This window comes from Triticum dicoccoides, chromosome 6A (genome assembly GCF_002162155.2).
Source record: "Triticum dicoccoides isolate Atlit2015 ecotype Zavitan chromosome 6A, WEW_v2.0, whole genome shotgun sequence".
NCBI classification, from domain to species: Eukaryota; Viridiplantae; Streptophyta; class Magnoliopsida; order Poales; family Poaceae; genus Triticum; species Triticum dicoccoides.
Window position 1 is genome coordinate 380,939,145 of NC_041390.1, and position 15,883 is coordinate 380,955,027.

The following is a 15,883-nucleotide window of genomic DNA, read 5'->3' on the forward strand; positions in this document are numbered from 1 at the left end:
GTTGCAAATATTAGCAACAGAACCAGTATCAAATACCCAGGCGCTACTACGAGCATTAGTAAGGTACACATCAATAACATGTATATCAAATATACCTTTCACTTTGCCATCCTTCTTATCCGCCAAATACTTGGGGTAGTTCCACTTCCAGTGACCAGTCCCTTTGTAGTAGAAGCACTCAGTCTCAGGCTTAGTTCCAGACTTGGGCTTCTTCACTTGAGCAGCAACTTGCTTGCCGTTCTTCTTGAAGTTCCCCTTCTTCCCTTTTCCCTTCTTCTTGAAACTGGTGGTCTTGTTGACCATCAACACCTGATGCTCTTTCTTGATTTCTACCTCCGCAGACTTTAGCATTGCGATGAGCTCTGGAATTGTCTTATCCATACCTTGCATATTATAGTTCATCATGAAGCTTTTGTAGCTTGGTGGCAGTGATTGAAGAACTCTGTTAATGACACTATCAACTGGAAGATTAACTCCCAGCTGAGTCAAGTGATTGTGGTACCCAGACATTCTGGGTATGTGTTCACTGACAAAACTATTCTCCTCCATTTTGCAGCTTTAGAACTTATTGGAGACTTCATATCTCTCAATCCGGGCATTTGCTTGAAATATTAACTTCAACTCCTGGAACATCTCATATGCTCCATGACTTTCAAAACATCGTTGAAGTCCCAGTTCTAAGACGTAAAGCATGTCACACTAAATTATCGAGTAGTCATAAGCTTTGCTCTGCCAGGTGTTCATAACATCTGGAGTTGCTCCTGCAACGGGTTTGGCACCTAGCGGTGCTTCCAGGACGTAATTCTTCTGTGTAGCAATGAGGATAATACTCAAGTTACGTACCCAGTCCGTGTAGTTGCTACCATCATGTTTCAAGTTAGCTTTCTCTAGGAACGCATTAAAATTCAAGGGAACAACAACAGGGGCCATTTATCTACAACAACATAGAGATGCAAAAATACTATCAGGTACTAAGTTCATGATAAATTAAAGTTCAATTAATCATATTACTCAAGAACTCCCACTTAGATAGACATCCCTCTAATCATCTAACTGATCACATGATCCATATAAACTAAACCATGTCCGATCATCACGTGAGATGGAGTAGTTTTCAATGGTGAACATCACTATGTTGATCATATCTACTATATGATTCATGCTCGACCTTTCGGTCTCAGTGTTTCGAGGCCATATCTGCATATGCTAGGCTCGTCAAGTTTAACCCGAGTATTCTTCTTGTGCAAAACTGGCTTGCACCCATTGTATGTGAATATAGAGCTTATCACACCCGATCATCATGTGGTGTCTCGGCACGACGAACTGTAGCAACGGTGCATACTCAGGGAGAACACTTATACCTTGAAACTTAGTGAGAGACCATCTTATAATGCTATCGCTGTACTAAGCAAAATAAGATGCATAAAGGATAAGCATCACATGCAATCAATATAAGTGATATGATATGGCCATCATCATCTTGTGCCTTTGATCGCCATCTCCAAAGCATCGTCATGATCACCATCGTCACCGGCTTGACACCTTGATCTCCATCGTAGCATCATTGTCGTCTCGCCAACTATTGCTTCTACAACTATCGCTACCCCTTAGTGATAAAGTAAATCAATTACATGGCGATTGCATTTCATACAATAAAGCAACAACCATACGGCTCCTGCCAGTTCCCGATAAATGTGTTACAAAACATGATCATCTCATACAACAATTTATATAATCACGTCTTGACCATATCACATCACAACATGCCCTACAAAAACAAGTTAGACGTCCTCTACTTTATTGTTGCAAGTTTTACGTGGCTGCTACGGGCGTAGCAAGAACCATTCATACCTACGCATCAAAAACCACAACGCGGTATAGTGATTGCTTTTTGATCTTCAGAAAGAACCCTGTTCATTGAATCCGATTCAACTAAAGTTGGAGAAACAGACACCCGCCAGCCACCTGTGTGCAAAGCACGTCGCTAGAACTAGTCTCATGAACGCGGTCATGTAATGTCAGTCCGGGCCACTTCATCCAACAATACCGCTGAATCAAGAAACAACTAGTGACGGTAAGCAATATGTATATACCCACGCGCACAACTCCTTTGTGTTCTACTCGTGCATATAACATCTACGCATAGACCTGGCTTTGATGCCACTGTTGGGGAACACAGTATTTCAAAAAATTCCTACGATCACGCAAGATCTATCTAGGGATGCATAGCAACGAGAGGGTAGAGTGTGTCTACGTACCCTCGTAGACCGAAAACGGAAGCGTTAAGTAACGCGGTTGATGTAGTCAAACATCTTCGCGATCCAACCGATTAAGTACCGAACGCACGACACCTCCATGATCTGTACACATTCAGCTCGGTGATGTCCCTCGAACTCTAGATCCAGCTGAGGCCGAGGGAGAGTTTCATCAGCACGCGGCGTGTTGACGGTGATGATGAAGTTACCGACGCAGGGCTTCTCCTAAGCACTACGAAAATATGACCGAGGTGGAAACCCGTGGAATGGGGCACCACACATGGCTAAGAGATCAACTTGTGTGTCTATGGGGTGCCCCCCTCCCCTGTATATAAAGGAGTGGATGAGGGGAGGGCCGACCTCCTATGGCGTGCTCTAAGGGGGGATTCCTACTCCTAGTAGGAGTAGGTTTCCCCCCTTCCCTAGTTGGAGTAGGAGAAGAAGGAAGAGGGGGAGGGAGAGAAGGAAAGGGGGGCCACCCCCCGCTCCCAATTTGGATTGGGCTTGGGGGGGGGGGCGCCTCTACTACCTCTTGAGTTTGCGTTGGTTTTCCCTTGAAGAGGAAAGGGTGATGCAGCACAATAGCGTAAGTATTTCCCTCAGTTTTGAGAACCAAGGTATCAATCCTGTAGGAGATAGCACACAAGTCACCTAGTACCTGCATAAACAAATAAGAACCTCGCAACCAATGCGATAAAGGGGTTGTCAATCCCTTCACGGTCACTTACGAGAGTGAGATCTGATAGAGATAATAAGATAAATATTTTTGGTATTTTTATTGTATATATTGGAAAATAAAGATTGCAAAATAGAAATAACAAATTGATAGGAAAATAATATGATGGAAGATAGACCTGGGGGCCATAGGTTTCACTAGTGGCTTCTCTCAAGATAGCAATTCCTACGGTGGGTGAACAAATTACTATCGAGCAATTGATAGAAAAGCGCATAGTTATGAGAATATGTAGGCATGATCATGTATATAGGCATCACGTTCGCGACAAGTAGACCGAAATGATTCTGCATCTACTACTATTACTCTACACATCGACCGCTATCCAACATGCATCTAGAGTATTAAGTTCATAAGAACAGAGTAACACATTAGGCAAGATGACATGATGTAGAGGGATACTCTCAAGCAATATGATATAAACCCCATCTTTTTATCCTCGATGGCAACAATACAATACGTGCCTTGCTGCCCCTGCTGTCACTGGGAAAGGACACCGCAAGATTGAACCCAAAGCTAAGCACTTCTCCCATTGCAAGAACGATCAATCTAGTAGGCCAAACCAAACTGATAACTCGAAGAGACTTGCAAAGATATTTAAATCATGCATAAAAGATTTCAGAGAAGAATCAAATATTTTCCATAGATAATCTTGATCATAAACCCACAATTCATCGGATCTCGACAAACACACCGCAAAAAGAATTACATCGAATAGATCTCCAAGAGAATCGAGGAGAACTTTGTATTGAGATCCAAAGAGAGAGAAGAAGCCATCTAGCTAATAACTATGGACCCGAAGGTCCGTGGTAAACTACTCACACATCATTGGAGAGGCTATGGTGTTGATGTAGAAGCCCTCCGTGATCGACTCCCCTTCCGGCGGAGCGCCGGAAAAGGCCCCAAGATGGGATCTCACGGGTACAGAAGGTTGCGGCGGTGGAAATAGGGTTTCGTGGTGCTCCTAGATGTTTTCGGGGTATATGGGTATATATAGGAGGAAGAAGTATGTTGATGGAGCTACGAGAGGCCCACGAGGCTGGGGGCGCGCCTTCCCCCCTGGGCGCCCCCTGCCTCGTGGCCTCCTTGCTTCTTTCTTGACGACCACTCCAAGTCTCCTGGATCACATTTGTTCCAAAAATAACTCTCCCGAAGGTTTCATTCCATTTGGATTTGGTTTGATATTCCTTTTCTACGAAACACTGAAATAGGCAAAAACAACAATTTGCACTGGGCCTTTGGTTAGTAGGTTAGTCCCAAAAACAATATAAAAAGGTAAATTAAAGCCCATTAAACATTCAAAACAGATAATATAATACCATGGAACAATCAAAAATTGTAGATACATTGGAGACGTATCAAGCATCCCCAAGCTTAATTCCTGCTCGTCCTCGAGTAGGTAAATGATAAAAACAGAATTTTTGATGTGGAATTCTACCTAGCATAATTCTCAATGTTATTTTCTTTATTGTGGCATGATTGTTCAGATCCGAAAGATTCAAGACAAAAGTTTAATGTTGACATAGAAATAATAATACTTCAAGCATACTAATAAAGCAATCATGTCTTCTCAAAATAACATGGCCAAAGAAAGTTATCCCTACAAAATCATATAGTATGGCTATGCTCCATCTTCACCACACAAAATATTTAAATCATGCACAACCCCGATGACAAGCCAAGCAATTGTTTCATACTTTTGATGTTCTCAAGCTTTTTCAATCTTCACGCAATATATGAGTGTGAGCCATGGATATATCACTATAGGTGGAATAGAATGGTGGTTGTGGAGAAGACAAAAAGGAGAAGATAGTCTCACATCAACTAGGCGTATCAGCGGGCTATGGAGATGCCCATCAATAGATATCAATGTGAGTGAGTAGGGATTGCCATGCAACGGATGCCCTAGAGCTATAAGTGTATGAAATCTCAACAAAAGAAACTAAGTGGGTGTGCATCCAACTCGCTTGCTCACGAAGACCTAGGGCATTTTGAGGAAGCCCATCATTGGAATATACAAGCCAAGTCCTATAATATGAAATTCCCACTAGTATATGAAAGTGACAACATAGGAGACTCTCTATCATGAAGATCATGGTGCTACTTTGAAGCACAAGTGTGGTAAAAGGATAGTAACATTGTCCCTTCTCTCTTTTTCTCTCATTTTTTATTTGGGCCTTTTTCTCTCTTTTTTATGGCCTCTTTTTTTTTCTTTTTTTTCCATCCGGAATCTCATCCTGACTTGTGGGGGAATCATAGTCTCCATCATCATTTCCTCACTTGGGACAATGCTCTAATAATAATGATCATCACACTTTTATTTACTTACAACTCAAGAATTACAACTCGATACTTAGAACAAAATATGACTCTATGTGAATGCCTCCGGCGGTGTACCGGGATGTGAAATGACTCATGAGTGACATGTATGAAAGAATTATGAAGGTGGATTTGCCACAAATACGATGTCAACTGCATGATCATGCAAAGCAATATGACAATGATGAAGCGTGTCATAATAAACGGAACGGTGGTAGGTTGCACGGCAATATATCTCGGAATGGCTATGGAAATGCCATAATAGGTAGGTATGGTGGCTGTTTTGAGGAAAGTATATGGTGGGTTTATGGTACTGGCGAAAGTTGCACGGTACTAGAGAGGCTTGCAATGGTGGAAGGGTGAGAGTGCGTATAATCCATGGACTCAACATTAGTCATAAAGAACTCACATACTTATTGCAAAAATCTATTAGTTATCTAAACAACGTACTACGCACATGCTCCTATGGGGATAGATTGGTAGGAAAAGACCATCGTTCATCCCCGACCACCACTCATAAGGAAGACAGTCAATAAATAAATCATGCTCCGACTTCATCACATAACGGTTCACCATACGTGCATGCTACGGGAATCACAAACTTTAACACAAGTATTTCTCAAATTCACAACTACTCAACTAGCATGACTCTAATATCACCATCTTCATATTTAAAAAAAATCATCAAGTATCAAACTTCTCATAGTATTCAATGCACTTTTTATGATAGTTTTTATTATACCCATCCTCGATGCCTATCATATTAGGACTAATTTTATAACCAAAGCAAATTATCATGCTGTTCTAAAGACTCTTAAACTAATATAAGTGAAGCATGAGAGATCAATAATTTCTATAAAATAAAACCACCACTGTGCTCTAAAAAGATATAAGTGAAGCAAATCAAAATTATCTAGCTCAAAAGATATAAGTGAAGCACATATAGTATTTTAATAAATTCCAATTCATGTATGTATCTCCCAAAAGGTGTGTACAACAAGGATGATTGTGGTGAACTAAAAAGCAAAGACTCAAATCATACAAGACGCTCCAAGCAAAACGCATATCATGTGGTGGATAAAAATATATCCTCAAGTAAGGTTACCGATGGATGAAGACGAAAGAGGGGATGCCTTCCGGGGCATCCCCAAGCTTAGGCTTTTGGTTGTCCTTTAATTTTACCTTGGGGTGCCTTGGGCATCCCAAAGCTTAGGCTCTTGCCACTCCATGTTCCAAAATCCATCAAATCTTTACCGAAAACTTGAAAACTTCACAACACAAAACTTCAACAGAAAATCTCATGAGCTCCGTTAGTATAAGAAAACAAACCACCACTTCAAGGTACTGTAATGAACTCATTCTTTATTTATATTGGTGTTAAACCTATTGTATTGCAACTTCTATATGGTTCATACCCCCCGATACTAGCCATAGATTCATCAAAATAAGCAAACAACACACGAAAAACAGAATCTATCAAAAACAGAATAGTCTATAGTAATATGTAGTTTTCGAATACTTCTGTAACCCCAAAAATTCTGAAATAAATTGGTGGACGTGAGGAATTTGTCTATTAATCCTCTACAAAAATAATCAACCTAATCGCACTCTCCAGTAAAAAATGGCTATTAACGCCCACAACTCATCGTGTTCATCAAACAATACCGCCAAATCAAAGTAAGAAGTTAGTGGTAAGTAGTATGGCAATTATTGCCCACAACTCATTGTGTTCTATTTGTGCATATATCATCTACGCATAGACCTAGCTCTGATACCACTGTTGGGGAACATAGTAATTAAAAAAAATTCTTACGCTCACGCAAGATCTATTTAGGAGAAGCATAACAACAAGACGGGAGTGTGTGTCCACGTACCCATGTAGACCGAAAGTGGAAGCGTTTAGTAACGTGGTTGATATAGTCGAACGTCTTCACGACCCAACCGATCCAAGTACCAAACATACGGCACCTCCATGTTCAGCACACGTTCAGCACGATGACGTCTCTAGAGCTCTTGATCTAGTTGAGGACGAGGGAGAGTTTCGCCGGCACGACGGTGTGACGACGGTGATGATGAAGTTACCGGCGCAGGCTTCGCCTAAGCACTACGACGATATGACCGAGGTGTTAAACTATGGAGGGGAGCACCGCACACAGCTAAGAGATTGTCTGTTGTGCTTTGAAGTGCCCCCTGGCCACGTATATAAAGGAGGGGGATGTGGAGGCCGGTGGCCAAGGAGGGCGCGCCAAGGGGGGAGTCCTACTTGGACTCCTAGTCCAAGTAGGATTCGGCCCCCTCCTTGCTACCACCGGAGAGGGAAAGGGGAAGGGAGAGAGAGGGAGAAGGAAAGAGGGGGCCACGCCCCCTCCCCTAGTCCAATTCGGTTTGGGCAAGGGGGGGGTGCATGCCTCCTCATGTGGCCTGCCTCCTCTCCTCCACTAAGGCCCAATAGGCCCAATAACTTTCACGGGGGGGTGGGGGGTCCGGTAGCCTCCCGCACTCCGAAAAATCCCCGAACCTTATCGGAACCATTCCGGTGTCCGTATATAACCTTCCAATATATCAATCTTTACCTATCAACCATTTCAAGACTCCGAACAAACTTCGGTCATCAAATCACATAACTCATAATACAAATTGTCATCGAACGTTAAGCGTGCGGATCCTGCGGGTTCGAGAACTACGTAGACATGACCGAGACACATCTTCGGTCAATAACCAATAGCGGAACCTGGATGCTCATATTGGCTCCTACATATTCTACGAAGATCTTTATCGGTCAAACCGCATAACAACATACGTTATTCCCTTTGTCATCGGTATGTTACTTGCCCGAGATTTGATCGTCGGTATCTTCATACCTAGTTCAATCTCATTACTGGCAAGTCTCCTTACTCGTTCCGTAATGCATCATCCCGTAACTAACTCATTAGTCACATTGCTTGCAAGGCTTATAGTGATGTGCATGACCGAGAGGGCCCAAAGATATCGCTCCGATACTCGGAGTGACAAATCCTAATCTCTATCTATGCCAACTGAACAAACACCATCGGAGACACCTTTAGAGCATCTTTATAATCACCCAGTTACATTGTGACGTTTGATAGCACACAAAGTGTTCCTCCAATATTCGGGAGTTGCATAATCTCATAGTTAGAGGAATATGTATAAGTCATGAAGAAAGCAATAGCAATAAAACTAAACGATCACATCATTCTCTAATGATGTGATCTCGTTCATCAAATGACAACACATGCCTATGGTCGGGAAACTTAACCATTTTTTATTAACGAGCTAGTCTAGTAGAGGCATACTAGGGACACTCTGTTTGTCAATGTATTCACACATGTACTAAGTTTCTGGTTAATACAATTCTACCATGAATAGTAAACATTTATCATGATATAAGGAAATATAAATAACAACTTTATTATTGCCTCTAGGGCATATTTCCTTCAGTCTCCCACTTGCACTAGAGTCAATAATCTTGATTACATAGTAATGATTCTAACACCCATGGAGTCTTGGTGTTGATCATGTTTTTCTTGTGAGAGAGGCTTAGTCAACGGGTCTGCAACATTTAGATCCGTATGTATCTTGCAAATTTCTATGTCTCCCTCCTTGACTTGATCGCGGACGGAATTGAAGCGTCTCTTGATGTGTTTGGTTCTCTTGTGAAATCTGGATTCCTTCGCCAAGGCAATTGCTCCAGTATTGTCACAAAAGATTTTCATTGGACCTGATGCACTAGGTATTACACCTAGATCGGATATGAACTCCTTCATCTAGACTCCTTCATTTGCTGCTTCTGAAGCAGCTATGTACTCCGCTTCACACGTAGATCCTGCCACGACGCTCTGCTTGGAACTGCACCAATAAACAGCTCCACCATTCAATATAAACACGTATCCGGTTTGTGACTTAGAGTCATCTGGATCAGTGTCAAAGCTTGCATCGACATAACCATTTACGACATGCTCTTTGTCACCTCCATAAACGAGAAACATATCCTTAGTCCTTTTCGGGTATTTCAGAATGTTCTTGACCGCTTTCCAGTTATCCACTCCTTGATTACTTTGGTACCTCCCTGCTAAACTTATAGAAAGGCACACATCAGGTCTAGTACACAACATTGCATACATGATAGAACCTATGGCTGAGGCATAGGGAATGACTTTCCTTTTCTCTCTATCTTCTGCAGTGGTCGGGCATTGAGTCGACTCAACTTCACACCTTGTAACACAGGAAAGAACCCTTTTTTTGACTGATCCATTTTGAACTTCTTCAAAACTTTATCAAGGTATGTGCTTTGTGAAAGTCCAATTAAGCGTCTTGATCTATCTCTATAGATCTTGATGCCCAATATATAAGCAGCTTCACCGAGGTCTTTCATTGAAAAATTCTTATCCAAGTATCCTTTTATGCTATCCAGAAATTCTGTATTATTTCCAATCAACAATATGTCATCCACATATAATATTAGAAATGCTAAAGAGCTCCCACTCACTTTCTTGTAAATACAGGCTTCTCCAAAAGTCTGTATAAAACCATATGCTTTGATCACACTATCAAAGCGCATATTCCAACTCCGAGAGGCTTGCACCAGTCCATAAATGGACCACTGGAGCTTGCACAGTTTGTTAGCACCTTTTGGATCGACAAAACCTTCTGGTTGCATCATACACAACTCTTCCTTAAGATATCCATTAAGGAATGCATTTTTGACATCCATTTGCCAAATTTCATAATCATAAAATGCGGCAATTGCTAACATGATTCAGATAGATTTAGGCATCGCTACAGGTGAGAAGGTCTCATCGTAGTTGACTCCTTGAACTTGTTGAAAACCTTTCGTGACAAGTCGAGCTTTGTAGATAGTAACATTACCGCCAGCGTCAGTCTTCTTCTTAAAAATCCATTTATTCTCTATTGCTTGCCAATCATCGGGCAAGTCAACCAAAGTCCACACTTTGTTCTCATACATGGAACCCATCTCAGATTTCATGGCCTCAAGCCATTTCGCGGAATCTGGGCTCATCATCGCTTCCTCATAGTTCGTAGGTTCGTCATGGTCAAGTAACATGACCTCCAGAACAGAATTGCCATACCACTCTGGTGCGGATCGTACTCTGTTTGACCTACGAGGTTCGGTAGTAAATTGATATGAAGTTTCATGATCATCATCATTAGCTTCCTCACTAATTGGTGTAGGAATCACAGGAACTGATTTATGTGATGAACCACTTTCCAATTCATGAGAAGGTACAATTACCTCATCAAGTTCTACTTTCCTCCCAATCACTTCTTTCGAGAGAAAATCCTTCTCTAGAAAGGATCCATTCTTAGCAATGAATGTCTTTCCTTCAAATCTGTGATAGAAGGTGTAGCCAATAGTTTCCTTTGGGTATCCTATGAAGACACATGTCTCCGATTTGGGTTCGAGCTTATCAGGTTGAAGCTTTTTCACATAAGCATCGCAGCCCCAAACTTTAAGAAACGACAACTTAGGTTTCTTGCCAAACCACAATTCGTATGGTTTCGTCTCAACGGATTTAGATGGTGCCCTATTTAACGTGAATGAAGCCGTTTCTAAAGCATAACCCCAAAATGATAGTGGTAAATCGGTAAGAGACATCATAGATTGCACCATATCCAATAAAGTACGGTTCCGACGTTCAGACACACCATTACGCTGTGGTGTTCCAGGTGGCGTGAGTTGCGAAACTATTCCACATCGTTTCAAATGAAGACCAAACTCATAACTCACCTCCACGATCAGATCGTAGAAACTTTTATTTCTTGTTACAATGATTTTCCACTTTACTCTGAAATTCTTTGAACTTTTCAAATGTTTCAGACTTTTGTTTCATTAAGTAGATATACCCATATCTATTCAAATCATTTGTGAAGGTTAGAAAATAACGATGCCAGCCTCGAGCCTCAACACTCATCGGACCGCATACATCAGTATGTATTATTTCCAATAAGTCAGTTTCTCACTCCATTGTTCTGGAGAACGGAGTCTTAGTCATCTTGCCCATGAGGCATGGTTCGCAAGCATCAAGTGATTCATAATCAAGTGATTCCAAAAGCCCATCAGCATGGAGTTTCTTCATGCACTTTACACCAATATGACCTAAACGGCAATGCCACAAATAAGTTGCACTATCCTTATTAACTTTGCATCTTCTGGCTTCAATATTATGAATATGTGTATCACTACAATCAAGATTCAACAAAAATAGACCACTGATCAAGGGTGCATGACCATAAAAGATATTACTCATATAAATAGAACAATCATTGTTCTCTGATTTAAATGAATAACCGTCTCACATTAAACAAGGTCCAGATATAATGTTCATGCTCAACGCTGGCATCAAATAACAATTATGTAGGTCTAAAACTAATCCCGACGGTAGATGTAGAGGTAGTGTGCCGACGGCGATCACATCGACTTTGGAACCATTTCCCATGCACACTGTCACCTCGTCCTTAGCCAATCATCGTTTAATCAATAGCCCCTGTTTTGAGTTGCAAATATGAGAAACAAAACCAGTATCAAATACCCAGGCGCTACTACGAGCATTAGTAAGGTACACATCAATAACATGTATATCAAATATACCTCTCACTTTGCCATTCTTCTTATCCGCCAAATACTTGGGGCAGTTCCGCTTCCAGTGACGAGTCCCTTTACAGTAGAAGCACTCAGTCTCAGGCTTAGGTCTAGACTTGGGCTTCTTCCCTTGAGCAGCAACTGGCTTGCTGTTCTTCTTGAAGTTCCCCTTCTTCCCTTTACCCTTTTCTTGAAACTAGTGGTCTTGTTCACCATCAATACTTGATGGTCCTTCTTGATTTCTACCTCCGCAGCCTTTAGCATCGCGAAGATCTCGGGAATTGTCTTTTCCATCCCTTGCATATTATAGTTCATCACGAAGCTTTATAGCTTGGTGGCAGTGATTGAAGAACTCTGCCAATGACACTATCATCAGGAAGATTAACTCCGAGCTGAGTCAAGTGGTTGTGGTACCCACACATTCTGAGTATGTGTTCACTGACATAACTATTCTCCACCATTTTGCAGCTATAGAACTTGTTGGATACTTCATATCTCTCAACTCGGGCATTTGCTTGAAATATTAACTTCAAATCCTGGAACATCTCATATGCTCCATGACGTTCAAAACATCTTTGAAGTCCCGATTCTAAGCCATAAAGCATGGCACACTGAACTATGAAGTACTCATCAGCTTTGCTCTGCCATACGTTCATAACGTCCAAAGTTGCTCGTGCAGTGGGTCTTGCACCTAGCAGTGCTTCCAGGACATAATTCTTCTATGCAGCAATGAGGATAATCCTAAAGTTACGGACCCAGTCCGTGTATACCATCATCTTTCAACTTAGCTTTCTCTAGGAACACATTAAAATTCAAAGGAATGGTAGCACGTGCCATTGATCTACAACAACATAGACATGCAAAACCTATCAGGTACTAAGTTCATGATAAATTAAAGTTCAATTAATCATATTACTTAAGAACTCCCACTTAGATAGACATACCTCTAGTCATCTAAATGATCACGTGATCCATATCAACTAAACCATGTCCGATCATCACGTGAGATGGAGTAGTTTTCAATGGTGAACATCACTATGTTGATCATATCTACTATATGATTCACGTTCAACCTTTCGGTCTCAGTGTTCCGAGGCCATATCAGCATATGCTAGGATCGCCAAGTTTAACCCGAGTATTCTGCATGTGCCAAACTGGCTTGCACCCGTTGAATGTGAACGTAGAGCTTATCACACCCGATCATCACATGGTGTCTCGGCGTGACGAACTGTAGCAACGATGCATACTCAGGGAGAACACTTATTCCTTGAAATTTAGTGAGGGATCATCTTATAATGCTACCGCTGTACTAAGCAAAATAAGTTGCATAAAGGATAAACATCACATGCAATCAAAATATGTGACATGATATGGCCATCATCATCTTGTGCCTTTGATCTCCATCTCCAAAGCACCGTCATGATTTCCATCGTCACCGGCTTGACACCTTGATCTCCATCATAGCATCGTTGTCGTCTCGCCAACTATTGCTTCTACGACTATCGCTACCGCTTAGTGATAAAGTAAAGCAATTACATGGCGATTGTATTTCATACAATAAAGCGACAACCATAAGGCTCCTGCCAGCTGCCGATAACTTTTACAAAACATGATCATCTCATACAACAATTTATATCCTCATCACCTCTTGACCATATCACATCACAACATGCCCTGCAAAGACAAGTTAGACGTCCTCTATTTTGTTGTTGCAAGTTTTACGTGGCTGCTACGGGCTTCTAGCAAGAACCATCCTTACCTACACATCAAAACCACAATGATTTTTCATCAAGTGTGTTGTTTTAACCTTCAACAAGGATCGGCCATAGTCAAACTCGATTCAACTAAAGTTGGAGAAACAGACACCCGCCAGCCACCTATGTGCGAAGCACGTCGGTAGAACCAGTCTCATGAACGCATTCATGTAATGTCGGTCCGGGCCGCTTCATCCAACAATACCGCCAAATCAAAGTAAGACGTTGGTGGTAAGTAGTATGACTATTATTGTCAGGACCCCGACTCAATGCCACATCGATCTAGCATGTAACACCTCATATCACTTTGCGGCCTCACGCACGGTATTCCCACGGGTGTCGCCTTACCTTTGCCCGGGACCGTTTGCGCCTTTTGGCACACGTATATGACAGTGTCGCTAGCATCCATATGATAAGGAGCCCGGGCTGACATGGCTAGTCGTAAACCCAAAGTGGCACAGACTTACAGGGACAGGCATCCATGACCCAGCATCGAACGTGTCGGTCATCAGCGAGTGAATCCAGGCTGTAGCACTGGGCTAGCAGGACTCCGGTGAACCGGGCTGTAGCGGGCTAACAGGACTCCGGTATTCATCGCGTGACATTTCCCCGAAGGGACAGACACAGGAACGAAGAAGGACACATGCCGGCCAGCCTAAGTGTTCCGGAGCAGTAGCAAGCTACCATGGCTCGGTGGAAACACTAGGAGACATTTCCCGGTAAGAGAGGCTACTAAAGATAAACAACTAGATAGTTAGATCCCACACATACCAAGCATTTCAATAACATACACACAATATGCTCGATATGTGCAATACAACATGGTATCACAAAATGACTCTACGACTCAAGTAGTTTATTCATTAGGCTCCGAGGAGCGAGATATTACAAACAAGGGTCTCATGACCCAACAATCAGAGCATACAAATCAAAGCACAAGCGGAAGCTATCATGTCTGAGTACATACAACTATAAATGAAAAAGGCTGAGAAGCCTGACTATCTACCAGATCCTGCCGAGGGCACAAGATCGTAGCTGAGGTAACAAGCTAAACATCGAAGTCCAAGCGGAACTAATAGTGAGACTGAAGTCTCTCTGCAAAAACATAAAATAGGCAAACGTGAGTACAAATGTACCCAACAAGACTTACATCAGAACTAACTACATATGCATCATTATCAACAAAGGGGATGGTGGGGTTTAACTGCAGCAAGCCAGCTTTGACTCGGTGGCTATCCTAAACTACGACTGCAATGTAACTCTTTTGAGGTGGCGCACACGAGTCCACATATTCACCATATCAATACACCACTATGGAACCGCTCCCGTCTCCCTACGAGAACGCCATCCATAGCACTCACGCTTATCTTGCGTATTTTAGAGTATCCACTTTCACTTGTCTATGAACTGATATAAGCAACCCAGAAGCCCTTTTCCGCGGACACGGCTATTCGAATAGACCATATTAACCCTGCAGGGGTGTACTTCTTCATACATGTTTCCACCACTTAGCGTCTGCACACGACATGTGCTCGGCAGACTTCAAGCGAAAGCCGACGTGGGTGTAGACCACGACCTACCTAAACACCTAAGTCTCTAGTCCAGGTTTATCGCCTATTCGGGTTCCATCCATGAGGAGATCCGGCCGGAGTTTCGCTCACAGCCCCAAACGATGTGAACAGGGTTCCGTGACACCAAACGGGCGCCCGGTATACCCGGCCACGTGCCTACCGCATCACAGCCCACCCCTACGGTCAGCGCTGTCCACGGCCTCCAGCATACTACAAACACCAGAAACTACTTGCAACTCCTGGACAGAGGACGAGGGTGAATAAGAAGTCGAGCGGGGTCATATTTCAGGGCCCAATGTATGGTAGTAGCTGAATCATGGATCACAAACGCAGAACTCAGTTCCTGAGGACGGCTGCAATGAGACAACCCACCATGTACTCCTACATGGCCTCTCACCGCTACCTTTACCAAATCGTGTTCACACAGTTAGCTCACACACAGTAAGACATGTTCACACACCTCTGATTCATCCACGATGAATCAGACCCGACTCAACTCTAAGCAGTAGCAGGCATGACAAACAAACATGAATGAGTAGGCACAACAGGGCTCAAACAACTCCTACTCATGCTAGTGGGTTTCATCTATTTACTGTGGCAATGACAGGTCATGCAAAGGATAAAGGGGTTCA